The 13,741-nt window shown below is 51.8% G+C and overlaps 1 protein-coding gene across 1 annotated transcript in view; it reads right to left on the bottom strand.

The window, feature by feature from the left end:
- The window catches only part of LOC139421845 (DCC netrin 1 receptor), a 729,366-nt gene that overhangs the window by 166,319 nt on the left and 549,306 nt on the right, over positions 1–13,741 (bottom strand). The window lies entirely within an intron of this gene.

The following is a 13,741-nucleotide window of genomic DNA, read 5'->3' as shown; positions in this document are numbered from 1 at the left end:
CACAGACAGCAGAGCCTTTCACACACTATCTAACCCTCGTCCATCTTACGAATCCACCAGCTTCCCTTAACGACAGGGATCATACAGTGCCTTGCGAAAGTATTCGGCCCCCTTGAACTTTGCGACCTTTTGCCACATTTCAGGCTTCAAACATAAAGATATAAAACTTGTTTTTTTTTGTGAAGAATCAACAACAAGTGGGACACAATCATGAAGTGGAACGACATTTATTGGATATTTCAAACTTTTTTAACAAATCAAAAACTGAAGAATTGGGCGTGCAAAATTATTCAGCCCCTTCACTTTCAGTGCAGCAAACTCTCTCCAGAAGTTCAGTGAGGATCTCTGAATGATCCAATGTTGACCTAAATGACTAATGATGATAAATACAATCCACCTGTGTGTAATCAAGTCACCGTATAAATGCACCTGCACTGTGATAGTCTCAGAGGTCCGTTAAAAGCGCAGAGAGCATCATGAAGAACAAGGAACACACCAGGCAGGTCCGAGATACTGTTGTGAAGAAGTTTAAAGCCGGATTTGGATACAAAAATATTTCCCAAGCTTTAAACATCCCAAGGAGCACTGTGCAAGCGATAATATTGAAATGGAAGGAGTATCAGACCACTGCAAATCTACCAAGACCTGGCCGTCCCTCTAAACTTTCAGCTCATACAAGGAGAAGACTGATCAGAGATGCAGCCAAGAGGCCCATGCTCACTCTGGATGAACTGCAGAGATCTACAGCTGAGGTGGGAGACTCTGTCCATAGGACAACAATCAGTCGTATATTGCACAAATCTGGCCTTTATGGAAGAGTGGCAAGAAGAAAGCCATTTCTTAAAGATATCCATAAAAAGTGTTGTTTAAAGTTTGCCACAAGCCACCTGGGAGACACACCAAACATGTGGAAGAAGGTGCTCTGGTCAGATGAAACCAAAATTGAACTTTTTGGCAACAATGCAAAACGTTATGTTTGGCGTAAAAGCAACACAGCTGAACACCCCATCCCCACTGTCAAACATGGTGGTGGCAGCATCATGGTTTGGGCCTGCTCTTCTTCAGCAGGGACAGGGAAGATGGTTAAAATTGATGGGAAGATGGACGGAGCCAAATAAAGGACCATTCTGGAAGAAAACCTGATGGAGTCTGCAAAAGACCTGAGACTGGGACGGAGATTTGTCTTCCAACAAGACAATGATCCAAAACATAAAGCAAAATCTACAATGGAATGGTTCAAAAATAACATATCCAGGTGTTAGAATGGCCAAGTCAAAGTCCAGACCTGAATCCAATCGAGAATCTGTGGAAAGAACTGAAAACTGCTGTTCACAAATGCTCTCCATCCAACCTCACTGAGCTCGAGCTGTGTTGCAAGGAGGAATGGGAAAACCCTAAGCGACTTACAGCTGTAATCGCAGCAAAAGGTGGCGCTGCAAAGTATTAACTTTATGAAATTTATTAATTCCACTGTTAGAATGTTGAAGTCAGAACTCATTAGTTTGAAGGTGGAAGCTGTTCTGCTCTTAATAGGACGACGGGACACCACGACCCAGAACACCACAACCCAGTACACCACGACCCAGTACACCACGACCCAGAACACTACGACCCAGAACACCACGACCCAGAACACACACGACCCAGAACACTACCACCGAGAACATCACGACCCAGAACATCACGACCCAGAACACAACGACCCAGAACACACCCCACGACCCAGAACATCACAACCCAGAACACCACCACACAGAACACCACCACCCAGAACAAACACAACCCAGAACACTACCACAGAGAACACCACGACCCAGAACATCACAACACAGAACACCACGACGCAGAACACACCCCACGACCCAGAACACCACCACCCAGAACACCACCACCCAGAACACCACCACCCAGAACACCACAACCCAGAACAACATGACCCAGAACACCACGACATAGAACACCACCACCCAGAACACCACCACCGAGAACAACACGACCCAGAACGTCACGACCCAGAACATCCACCACCCAGAACACCACCACCCAGAACACCAACGACCCATAACACCACTACCCAGAACACCCACCACCCAGAACACCACCACCCAGAACACCAACGACCCAGAACACCACGACCCAGAACACTCACCACCCAGAACACCCACCACCCAGAACACCCACCACCCAGAACACCACGACCCAGAACACCACCACCCAGAACACCATGACCCAGAACACCATGACCCAGAACATCACCACCCAGAACCTCACGACCCAGAACACCACGACCCCACAGAGCAACACCATTATATCTCCTGACCCCACAGAGCAACACCACTATATCTCCTGACCCCACAGAGCAACACCACTATATCTCCTGACCCCACAGAGCAACACCACTATATCTCCTGACCCCACAGAGCAACACCATTATATCTCCTGACTCCACAGAGCACCACCATTATATCTCCTGACCCCACAGAGCAACACCATTATATCTACTGACCCCACAGAGCAACGCCACTATATCTCCTTACCCCACAGAGCAACACCACTATATCTCCTTACCCCACAGAGCTTTTCCATTATATCTCCTGACCCCACAGAGCAACACCACTATATCTCCTGACCCCACAGAGCAACACCACTATATCTCCTGACCCCACAGAGCAACACCACTATATCTCCTGACCCCACAGAGCAACACCATTATATCTCCTGACTCCACAGAGCACCACCATTATATCTCCTGACCCCACAGAGCAACACCATTATATCTACTGACCCCACAGAGCAACGCCACTATATCTCCTTACCCCACAGAGCAACACCACTATATCTCCTTACCCCACAGAGCTTTTCCATTATATCTCCTGACCCCACAGAGCAACACCACTATATCTCCTGACCCCACAGAGCAACACCACTAAATCTCCTGACCCCACAGAGCAACACCATTTTAGCTCCTGACCCCACAGAGCAACACCATTATATCTACTGACTCCACAGAGCAACACCACTATATCAACTGACCCCACAGAGCAACACCATTATATCTACTGACTCCACAGAGCAACACCACTATATCTACTGACCCCACAGAGCAACACCATTATATCTGCTGACCCCACAGAGCAACACCATTATATCTACTGACTCCACAGAGCAACACCATTATATAATAGAAGTCTGTGTAGAGTATGTGGAGAATGCAATGTGTCTGTGTGTGTGTGTGTGTGTGTGTGTGTGTACATGTGTTCTTCTTTCCCTTGTTCACTCGTCTCTCCTCAGCAGGTCATTCTATCCATAACCTATATTCTCACTATCATGATTCATACTGGATGGAAAACTGGGTAATCGAATCAAATGCATTTTTACATCAGCAGATGTCACAAAGTGCTTATACAGAAACCCAGCCTAAAAACCCCAAACAGCAAGCAATGCAGATGTAGCAGCACGGTGGCTAGGAAATACTCCCTAGGAAGGCAGGAACCTAGGAAGAAACCTAGAGAGGAAACAGGCTCTGAGGGTTGGCCAGTCCTCTTCTGGCTGTGCCGGGTGGAGAGGAACCAGGCTCTGATGGGTGGCCAGTCCTCTTCTGGCTGTGCCGGGTGGAGAGGAACCAGGCTCTGATGGGTGGCCAGTCCTCTTCTGGCTGTGCCGGGTGGAGAGGAACCAGGCTCTGATGGGTGGCCAGTCCTCTTCTGGCTGTGCCGGGTGGAGAGGAACCAGGCTCTGATGGGTGGCCAGTCCTCTTCTGGCTGTGCCGGGTGGAGAGGAACCAGGCTCTGATGGGTGGCCAGTCCTCCTCTGGCTGTGCCGGGTGGAGAGGAACCAGGCTCTGAGGGGTGGCCAGTCCTCCTCTGGCTGTGCCGGGTGGAGAGGAAACAGGCTCTGATGGGTGGCCAGTCCTCTTCTGGCTGTGCCGGGTGGAGATTATAAGAGTACATGGCCATTAAGGCCAGATTGTTCTTCAAGATGTTAAATCATTCATAGACGACCAGCAGGGTGAAATACTAATCACAGTGGTTGTAGAGGGTGCAGCAGGTCAGCACCTCAGGAGTTAAATGTCTGTCTGCGTTTCATATCCAAGCATTCAGAGGTCGAGACAGCAGGTGTTGGACAATCTCTCGTATTCGTCCGTTTAGCCACCGCAAACTTTCCTAAAATAAATGTTCCATTAAAAGCATCAAGCCGTCATTCTGTTACAAAATGTCAATAACTATTTCTGTAGACTTACTCTGTCTTATCCCGTCGAAATTGTTCAGTGGTTTACTGAAGTGTGTGCCAGATGGGACCCTATTCCCTATATCGTGCACTACTTTAGACCAGAGCCCTATGGAACCCTATTCCCTATATAGTGCACTACTTTAGACCAGAGCCCTATGGAACCCTATTCCCTATATAGTGCACTACTTTAGACCAGAGCCCTATAAAGGGAATAGGGTGCAATTTGAGATGTAAACTATAATGTTCAATCCAATGTGACCGGATCTGGAGCTCTGAAGAATGATCCATTTTAATCCATTGTTTCATCACCACGAGGCGTTAGAGTAGATTCATTCCACTAGAATACCTGCCGCCTCTACACTCTAACCACTAGGCTATCTGCAGCCTCTATACTCTAACAACTAGGCTACCTGCCGCCTCCACACTCTAACCACTAGGCTACCTGCGCCTCTACACTCTAACCACTAGTCTACCTGCCGCCTCTACACTCTAACCACTAGGCTATCTGCCACCCTCTATTCTCTAACCACTAGGCTATCTGCAGCCTCTATACTCTAACCACTAGGCTACCTGCCACCTCTACACTCTAACCACTAGGCTACCTGCCGCCTCTACACTCTAACCACTAGTCTACCTGCCGCCTCTACACTCTAACCACTAGGCTATCTGGCACTCTCTATTCTCTAACCACTAGGCTACCTGCCGCCTCTACACTCTAACCACTAGACTACCTGCCACCTCCACACTCTAACCACTAGGCTACCTGCCGCCTCTACACTCTAACCACTAGCATACCTGCCACCTCTACACTCTAACCACTAGGCTACCTACCACCTCTACACTCTAACCACTAGGCCACCTGCCACCTCTACACTCTACCCACTAGGCTACCTGCCGCCTCTACACTCTATCCACTAGGCTACCCTGCCGCCTCTACACTCTAACCACTAGTCTACCTGCCACCTCTACACTCTACCCACTAGGCTACCCTGCCTCCTCTACACTCTAACCACTAGGCTACCTGCCACCTCTACACTCTAACCACTAGGCTACCTGCCACCTCTACACTCTAACCACTAGGCTACCTGCTGCCTCTACACTTTAACCACTAGGCTACCTGCCACCTCTACACTCTAACCACTAGGCTACCCTGCCTCCTCTACACTCTAACCACTAGGCTACCTGCCACCTCTACACTCTAACCACTAGGCTACCTGCCACCTCTACACTCTAACCACTAGGCTACCTGCCGCCTCTACACTCTAACCACTAGGCTACCTGCCACCTCTACACTCTAACCACTAGGCTACCTGCCACCTCTACACTCTAACCACTAGGCTACCTGCCACTTCTACACTCTAACCACTAGGCTACCTGCCGCCTCTACACTCTAACCACTAGACTACCTGCCGCCTCTACACTCTAACCACTAGGCTACCTGCCACCTCTACACTCTAACCACTAGGCTACCTGCCACCTCTACACTCTAACCACTAGGCAACCCTGCCACCTCTACACTCTAACCACTAGGCTACCTGCCACCTCTACACTCTAACCACTAGGCTACCTGCCGCCTCTACACTCTAACCACTAGGCTACCTGCCACCTCTACACTCTAACCACTAGGCTATCTGCCACCTCTACACTCTAACCACTAGGCTACCTGCCGCCTCTACACTCTAACCACTAGGCTACCTGCCACCTCTACACTCTAACCACTAGGCTACCTGCCACCTCTACACTCTAACCACTAGGCTACCTGCCACTTCTACACTCTAACCACTAGGCTACCTGCCGCCTCTACACTCTAACCACTAGGCTACCTGCCGCCTCTACACTCTAACCACTAGGCTACCTGCCACCTCTACACTCTAACCACTAGGCTACCTGCCACCTCTACACTCTAACCACTAGGCAACCCTGCCACCTCTACACTCTAACCACTAGGCTACCTGCCACCTCTACACTCTAACCACTAGGCTACCTGCCGCCTCTACACTCTAACCACTAGGCTACCTGCCACCTCTACACTCTAACCACTAGGCTATCTGCCACCTCTACACTCTAACCACTAGGCTACCTGCCACCTCTACACTCTAACCACTAGGCTACCTGCCACTTCTACACTCTAACCACTAGGCTACCTGCCACTTCTACACTCTAACCACTAGGCTACCTGCCGCCTCTACACTCTAACCACTAGACTACCTGCCGCCTCTACACTCTAACCACTAGGCTACCTGCCACCTCTACACTCTAACCACTAGGCTACCTGCCACCTCTACACTCTAACCACTAGGCTACCTGCCGCCTCTACACTGTAACCACTAGGCAACCCTGCCACCTCTACACTCTAACCACTAGGCTACCCTGCCGCCTCTACACTCTAACCACTAGGCTACCAGACTCCTCTACACTCTAACCACTAGGCTACCCTGCCGCCTCTACACTCTAACCACTAGGCTACCCTGCCGCCTCTACACTCTAACCATTAGGCTACCTGCCGCCTCTACACTCTAACCACTAGGCTACCTGCCGCCTCTACACTCTAACCACTAGGCTACCCTGCCGCCTCTACACTCAAACCACTAGGCTACCTGCCGCCTCTACACTCTAACCACTAGGCTACCTGCCGCCTCTACACTCTAACCACTAGGCTACCTGCCACCTCTACACTCTAACCACTAGGCTACCTGCCACCTCTACACTCTAACCACTAGGCTACCCTGCCGCCTCTACACTCTAACCACTAGGCTACCTGCCTCCTCTACACTCTAACCACTAGGCTACCCTGCCGCCTCTACACTCTAACCACTAGGCTACCCTGCCGCCTCTACACTCTAACCATTAGGCTACCTGCCGCCTCTACACTCTAACCACTAGGCTACCTGCCGCCTCTACACTCTAACCACTAGGCTACCCTGCCGCCTCTACACTCAAACCACTAGGCTACCTGCCGCCTCTACACTCTAACCACTAGGCTACCTGCCGCCTCTACACTCTAACCACTAGGCTACCTGCCACCTCTACACTCTAACCACTAGGCTACCTGCCACCTCTACACTCTAACCACTAGGCTACCTGCCACTTCTACAGTCTAACCACTAGGCTACCTGCCGCCTCTACACTCTAACCACTAGGCTACCTGCCGCCTCTACACTCTAACCACTAGGCTACCCTGCCGCCTCTACACTCAAACCACTAGGCTACCTGCCGCCTCTACACTCTAACCACTAGGCTACCTGCCGCCTCTACACTCTAACCACTAGGCTACCTGCCACCTCTACACTCTAACCACTAGGCTACCTGCCACCTCTACACTCTAACCACTAGGCTACCTGCCGCCTCTACACTCTAACCACTAGGCTACCTGCCGCCTCTACACTCTAACCACTAGGCTACCTGCCACCTCTACACTCTAACCACTAGGCTACCTGCCACCTCTACACTCTAACCACTAGGCTACCTGCCACTTCTACAGTCTAACCACTAGGCTACCTGCCGCCTCTACACTCTAACCACTAGGCTACCTGCCGCCTCTACACTCTAACCACTAGGCTACCCTGCAGCCTCTACACTCAAACCACTAGGCTACCTGCCGCCTCTACACTCTAACCACTAGGCTACCTGCCGCCTCTACACTCTAACCACTAGGCTACCTGCCACCTCTACACTCTAACCACTAGGCTACCTGCCACCTCTACACTCTAACCACTAGGCTACCCTGCCGCCTCTACACTCTAACCACTAGGCTACCTGCCTCCTCTACACTCTAACCACTAGGCTACCCTGCCGCCTCTACACTCTAACCACTAGGCTACCCTGCCGCCTCTACACTCTAACCATTAGGCTACCTGCCGCCTCTACACTCTAACCACTAGGCTACCTGCCGCCTCTACACTCTAACCACTCGGCTACCCTGCCGCCTCTACACTCAAACCACTAGGCTACCTGCCGCCTCTACACTCTAACCACTAGGCTACCTGCCACCTCTACACTCTAACCACTAGGCTACCTGCCACCTCTACACTCTAACCACTAGGCTACCTGCCACTTCTACACTCTAACCACTAGGCTACCTGCCGCCTCTACACTCTAACCACTAGGCTACCTGCCGCCTCTACACTCTAACCACTAGGCTACCCTGCCGCCTCTACACTCAAACCACTAGGCTACCTGCCGCCTCTACACTCTAACCACTAGGCTACCTGCCGCCTCTACACTCTAACCACTAGGCTACCTGCCACCTCTACACTCTAACCACTAGGCTACCTGCCACCTCTACACTCTAACCACTAGGCTACCTGCCACTTCTACACTCTAACCACTAGGCTACCTGCCGCCTCTACACTCTAACCACTAGACTACCTGCCGCCTCTACACTCTAACCACTAGGCTACCTGCCACCTCTACACTCTAACCACTAGGCTACCTGCCACCTCTACACTCTAACCACTAGGCTACCCTGCCGCCTCTACACTCTAACCACTAGGCTACCTGCCACCTCTACACTCTAACCACTAGGCTACCCTGCCGCCTCTACACTCTAACCACTAGGGTACCTGCCTCCTCTACACTCTAACCACTAGGCTACCCTGCCGCCTCTACACTCTAACCACTAGGGTACCTGCCTCCTCTACACTCTAACCACTAGGCTACCTGCCACCTCTACACTCTAACCACTAGCCTACCTGCCACCTCTACACTCTAACCACTAGGCTACCTGCCACCTCTACACTCTAACCACTAGGCTATCTGCCACCTCTACACTCTAACCACTAGGCTACCTGCCACCTCTACACTCTAACCACTAGGCTACCTGCCGCCTCTACACTCTAACCACTAGACTACCTGCCGCCTCTACACTCTAACCACTATGCTACCTGCCACCTCTACACTCTAACCACTAGGCTACCCTGCCGCCTCTACACTCTAACCACTAGGCTACCTGCCTCCTCTACACTCTAACCACTAGGCTACCCTGCCGCCTCTACACTCTAACCACTAGGGTACCTGCCTCCTCTACACTCTAACCACTAGGCAACCTGCCACCTCTACACTCTAACCACTAGCCTACCTGCCGCCTCTACACTCTAACCACTAGGCTACCTGCGCCTCTACACTCTAACCACTAGGCCACCTGCCACCTCTACACTCTACCCACTAGGCTACCTGCCGCCTCTACACTCTAACCACTAGGGTACCTGCCTCCTCTACACTCTAACCACTAGGCTACCTGCCACCTCTACACTCTAACCACTAGCCTACCTGCCGCCTCTACACTCTAACCACTTGGCTACCTGCCACCTCTACACTCTAACCACTAGCCTACCTGCCACCTCTACACTCTAACCACTAGGCTACCTGCCACCTCTACACTCTAACCACTAGGCTACCCTGCCTCCTCTACACTCTGACCAATAGGCTACCTGCCTCCTCTACACTCTAACCACTAGGCTACCTGCCACCTCTACACTCTAACCACTAGCCTACCTGCCACCTCTACACTCTAACCACTAGGCTACCTGCCGCCTCTACACTGTAACCACTAGGCAACCCTGCCACCTCTACACTCTAACCACTAGGCTACCCTGCCGCCTCTACACTCTAACCACTAGGCTACCTGCCTCCTCTACACTCTAACCACTAGGCAACCTGCCACCTCTACACTCTAACCACTAGCCTACCTGCCGCCTCTACACTCTAACCACTAGGCTACCTGCGCCTCTACACTCTAACCACTAGGCCACCTGCCACCTCTACACTCTACCCACTAGGCTACCTGCCGCCTCTACACTCTAACCACTAGGGTACCTGCCTCCTCTACACTCTAACCACTAGGCTACCTGCCACCTCTACACTCTAACCACTAGCCTACCTGCCGCCTCTACACTCTAACCACTTGGCTACCTGCCACCTCTACACTCTAACCACTAGCCTACCTGCCACCTCTACACTCTAACCACTAGGCTACCTGCCACCTCTACACTCTAACCACTAGGCTACCCTGCCTCCTCTACACTCTGACCAATAGGCTACCTGCCTCCTCTACACTCTAACCACTAGGCTACCTGCCACCTCTACACTCTAACCACTAGCCTACCTGCCACCTCTACACTCTAACCACTAGGCTACCTGCCGCCTCTACACTGTAACCACTAGGCAACCCTGCCACCTCTACACTCTAACCACTAGGCTACCCTGCCGCCTCTACACTCTAACCACTAGGCTACCTGCCTCCTCTACACTCTAACCACTAGGCTACCCTGCCGCCTCTACACTCTAACCACTAGGCTACCCTGCCGCCTCTACACTCTAACCATTAGGCTACCTGCCGCCTCTACACTCTAACCACTAGGCTACCTGCCGCCTCTACACTCTAACCACTAGGCTACCCTGCCGCCTCTACACTCAAACCACTAGGCTACCTGCCGCCTCTACACTCTAACCACTAGGCTACCTGCCGCCTCTACACTCTAACCACTAGGCTACCTGCCACCTCTACACTCTAACCACTAGGCTACCTGCCACCTCTACACTCTAACCACTAGGCTACCCTGCCGCCTCTACACTCTAACCACTAGGCTACCTGCCTCCTCTACACTCTAACCACTAGGCTACCCTGCCGCCTCTACACTCTAACCACTAGGCTACCCTGCCGCCTCTACACTCTAACCATTAGGCTACCTGCCGCCTCTACACTCTAACCACTAGGCTACCTGCCGCCTCTACACTCTAACCACTAGGCTACCCTGCCGCCTCTACACTCAAACCACTAGGCTACCTGCCGCCTCTACACTCTAACCACTAGGCTACCTGCCGCCTCTACACTCTAACCACTAGGCTACCTGCCACCTCTACACTCTAACCACTAGGCTACCTGCCACCTCTACACTCTAACCACTAGGCTACCTGCCACTTCTACACTCTAACCACTAGGCTACCTGCCGCCTCTACACTCTAACCACTAGGCTACCTGCCGCCTCTACACTCTAACCACTAGGCTACCCTGCCGCCTCTACACTCAAACCACTAGGCTACCTGCCGCCTCTACACTCTAACCACTAGGCTACCTGCCACCTCTACACTCTAACCACTAGGCTACCCTGCCGCCTCTACACTCTAACCACTAGGGTACCTGCCTCCTCTACACTCTAACCACTAGGCTACCCTGCCGCCTCTACACTCTAACCACTAGGGTACCTGCCTCCTCTACACTCTAACCACTAGGCTACCTGCCACCTCTACACTCTAACCACTAGCCTACCTGCCACCTCTACACTCTAACCACTAGGCTACCTGCCACCTCTACACTCTAACCACTAGGCTATCTGCCACCTCTACACTCTAACCACTAGGCTACCTGCCACCTCTACACTCTAACCACTAGGCTACCTGCCGCCTCTACACTCTAACCACTAGACTACCTGCCGCCTCTACACTCTAACCACTATGCTACCTGCCACCTCTACACTCTAACCACTAGGCTACCCTGCCGCCTCTACACTCTAACCACTAGGCTACCTGCCTCCTCTACACTCTAACCACTAGGCTACCCTGCCGCCTCTACACTCTAACCACTAGGGTACCTGCCTCCTCTACACTCTAACCACTAGGCTACCTGCCACCTCTACACTCTAACCACTAGCCTACCTGCCGCCTCTACACTCTAACCACTAGGCTACCTGCGCCTCTACACTCTAACCACTAGGCCACCTGCCACCTCTACACTCTACCCACTAGGCTACCTGCCGCCTCTACACTCTAACCACTAGGGTACCTGCCTCCTCTACACTCTAACCACTAGGCTACCTGCCACCTCTACACTCTAACCACTAGCCTACCTGCCGCCTCTACACTCTAACCACTTGGCTACCTGCCACCTCTACACTCTAACCACTAGCCTACCTGCCACCTCTACACTCTAACCACTAGGCTACCTGCCACCTCTACACTCTAACCACTAGGCTACCCTGCCTCCTCTACACTCTGACCAATAGGCTACCTGCCTCCTCTACACTCTAACCACTAGGCTACTTGCCTCCTCTACACTCTAACCACTAGGCTACCTGTCTCCTCTACACTCTAACCACTAGGCTACCCTGCCTCCTCTACACTTTAACCACTAGGCTACCTGCTGCCTCTACACTTTAACCACTAGGCTACCTGCTGCCTCTACACTCTAACCACTAGGCTACCCTGCCTCCTCTACACTCTAACCACTAGGCTACCTGCCACCTCTACACTCTAACCACTAGGCTACCCTGCCTCCTCTACACTCTAACCACAAGGCTACCTACCACCTCTACACTCTAACCACTAGGCTACCTACCACCTCTACACTCTAACCACTAGGCTACCTACCACCTCTACACTCTAACCACTAGGCCACCTGCCACCTCTACACTCTACCCACTAGGCTACCTGCTGCCTCTACACTCTAACCACTAGGCTACCCTGCCGCTTCTACACTCTAACCACTAGGCTACCTGCTGTCTCTACACTCTAACCACTAGGCTACCTGCTTCCTCTACACTCTAACCACTAGGCTACCTGCTGTCTCTACACTCTAACCACTAGGCTACCTGCCGCCTCTACACTCTAACCACTAGGCTACCTGCCGCCTCTACACTCTAACCACTAGGCTACCTGCCGCCTCTACACTCTAACCACTAGCCTACCTGCCACCTCTACACTCTATCCACTAGGCTACCCTGCCGCCTCTACACTCTAACCACTAGTCTACCTGCCGCCTCTACACTCTAACCACTAGGCTACCTGCCGCCTCTACACTCTAACCACTAGTTTACCTGCTGCCTCTACACTCTAACCACTAGGCTATATATTGTATTGTACAGTTTCTATCCATCAATAGAAATATCTATATCTATGTAGTCACAAAGCTATGGTGTGATGAGCGATCCTTGGCTTGCTATTCACTGACAACTGCTACTCTTTGACAGAAAATACCATCAGTAAACGAATACGAATAACTGTGTCTCAGACCTACACTTCTGCTTTTGAATGGGTGTTCTATCTCTCCGGGTTTCTACTGCAAATGTTGAAATAAACGAGTAGGGAAAGGTATAGGGGGATATCTAGTCAACTGAAAAGTGTGTTCCGCATTTAACCCAACCCCTCTGAATCAGAGAGGTGCGGGAGGGGGGGGGGGGGGGGCTGCCTTAATCGCCCTGTAGAACAGTAGGTTAACTACCTTGCGGTATCCAGGTTAACAGAAAAACACTGAGATAAGAAAAGGATTAGTAGAATATTTCCGAGGCTGGAACTTCTAGGCCAAGATCTGGCACTTCCCTCTCTTTATCCACTTTCTTCCTAAACCCCCCCCCCCATCTCTATCAACCTCAACTAGCAGGAGAGGGAGAGCAGAGCACAGCAGAAGAGATGCAACAAGCCCTCGTCAGAAGCCAAACGGAGCACGTTGGGCCCCAGCCACTGAAGCCTGTAGGGGCCCCAGCCACTGCAAGCTGTTTTTCTGAAACACAACACAACT

The sequence above is a fragment of the Oncorhynchus clarkii genome, chromosome 12 (genome assembly GCF_045791955.1).
Source record: "Oncorhynchus clarkii lewisi isolate Uvic-CL-2024 chromosome 12, UVic_Ocla_1.0, whole genome shotgun sequence".
Classification (NCBI taxonomy): Eukaryota; Metazoa; Chordata; class Actinopteri; order Salmoniformes; family Salmonidae; genus Oncorhynchus; species Oncorhynchus clarkii.
Note: the sequence above shows the minus strand (reverse complement) of the source record. Positions and strands in the feature narration are given on the sequence as shown.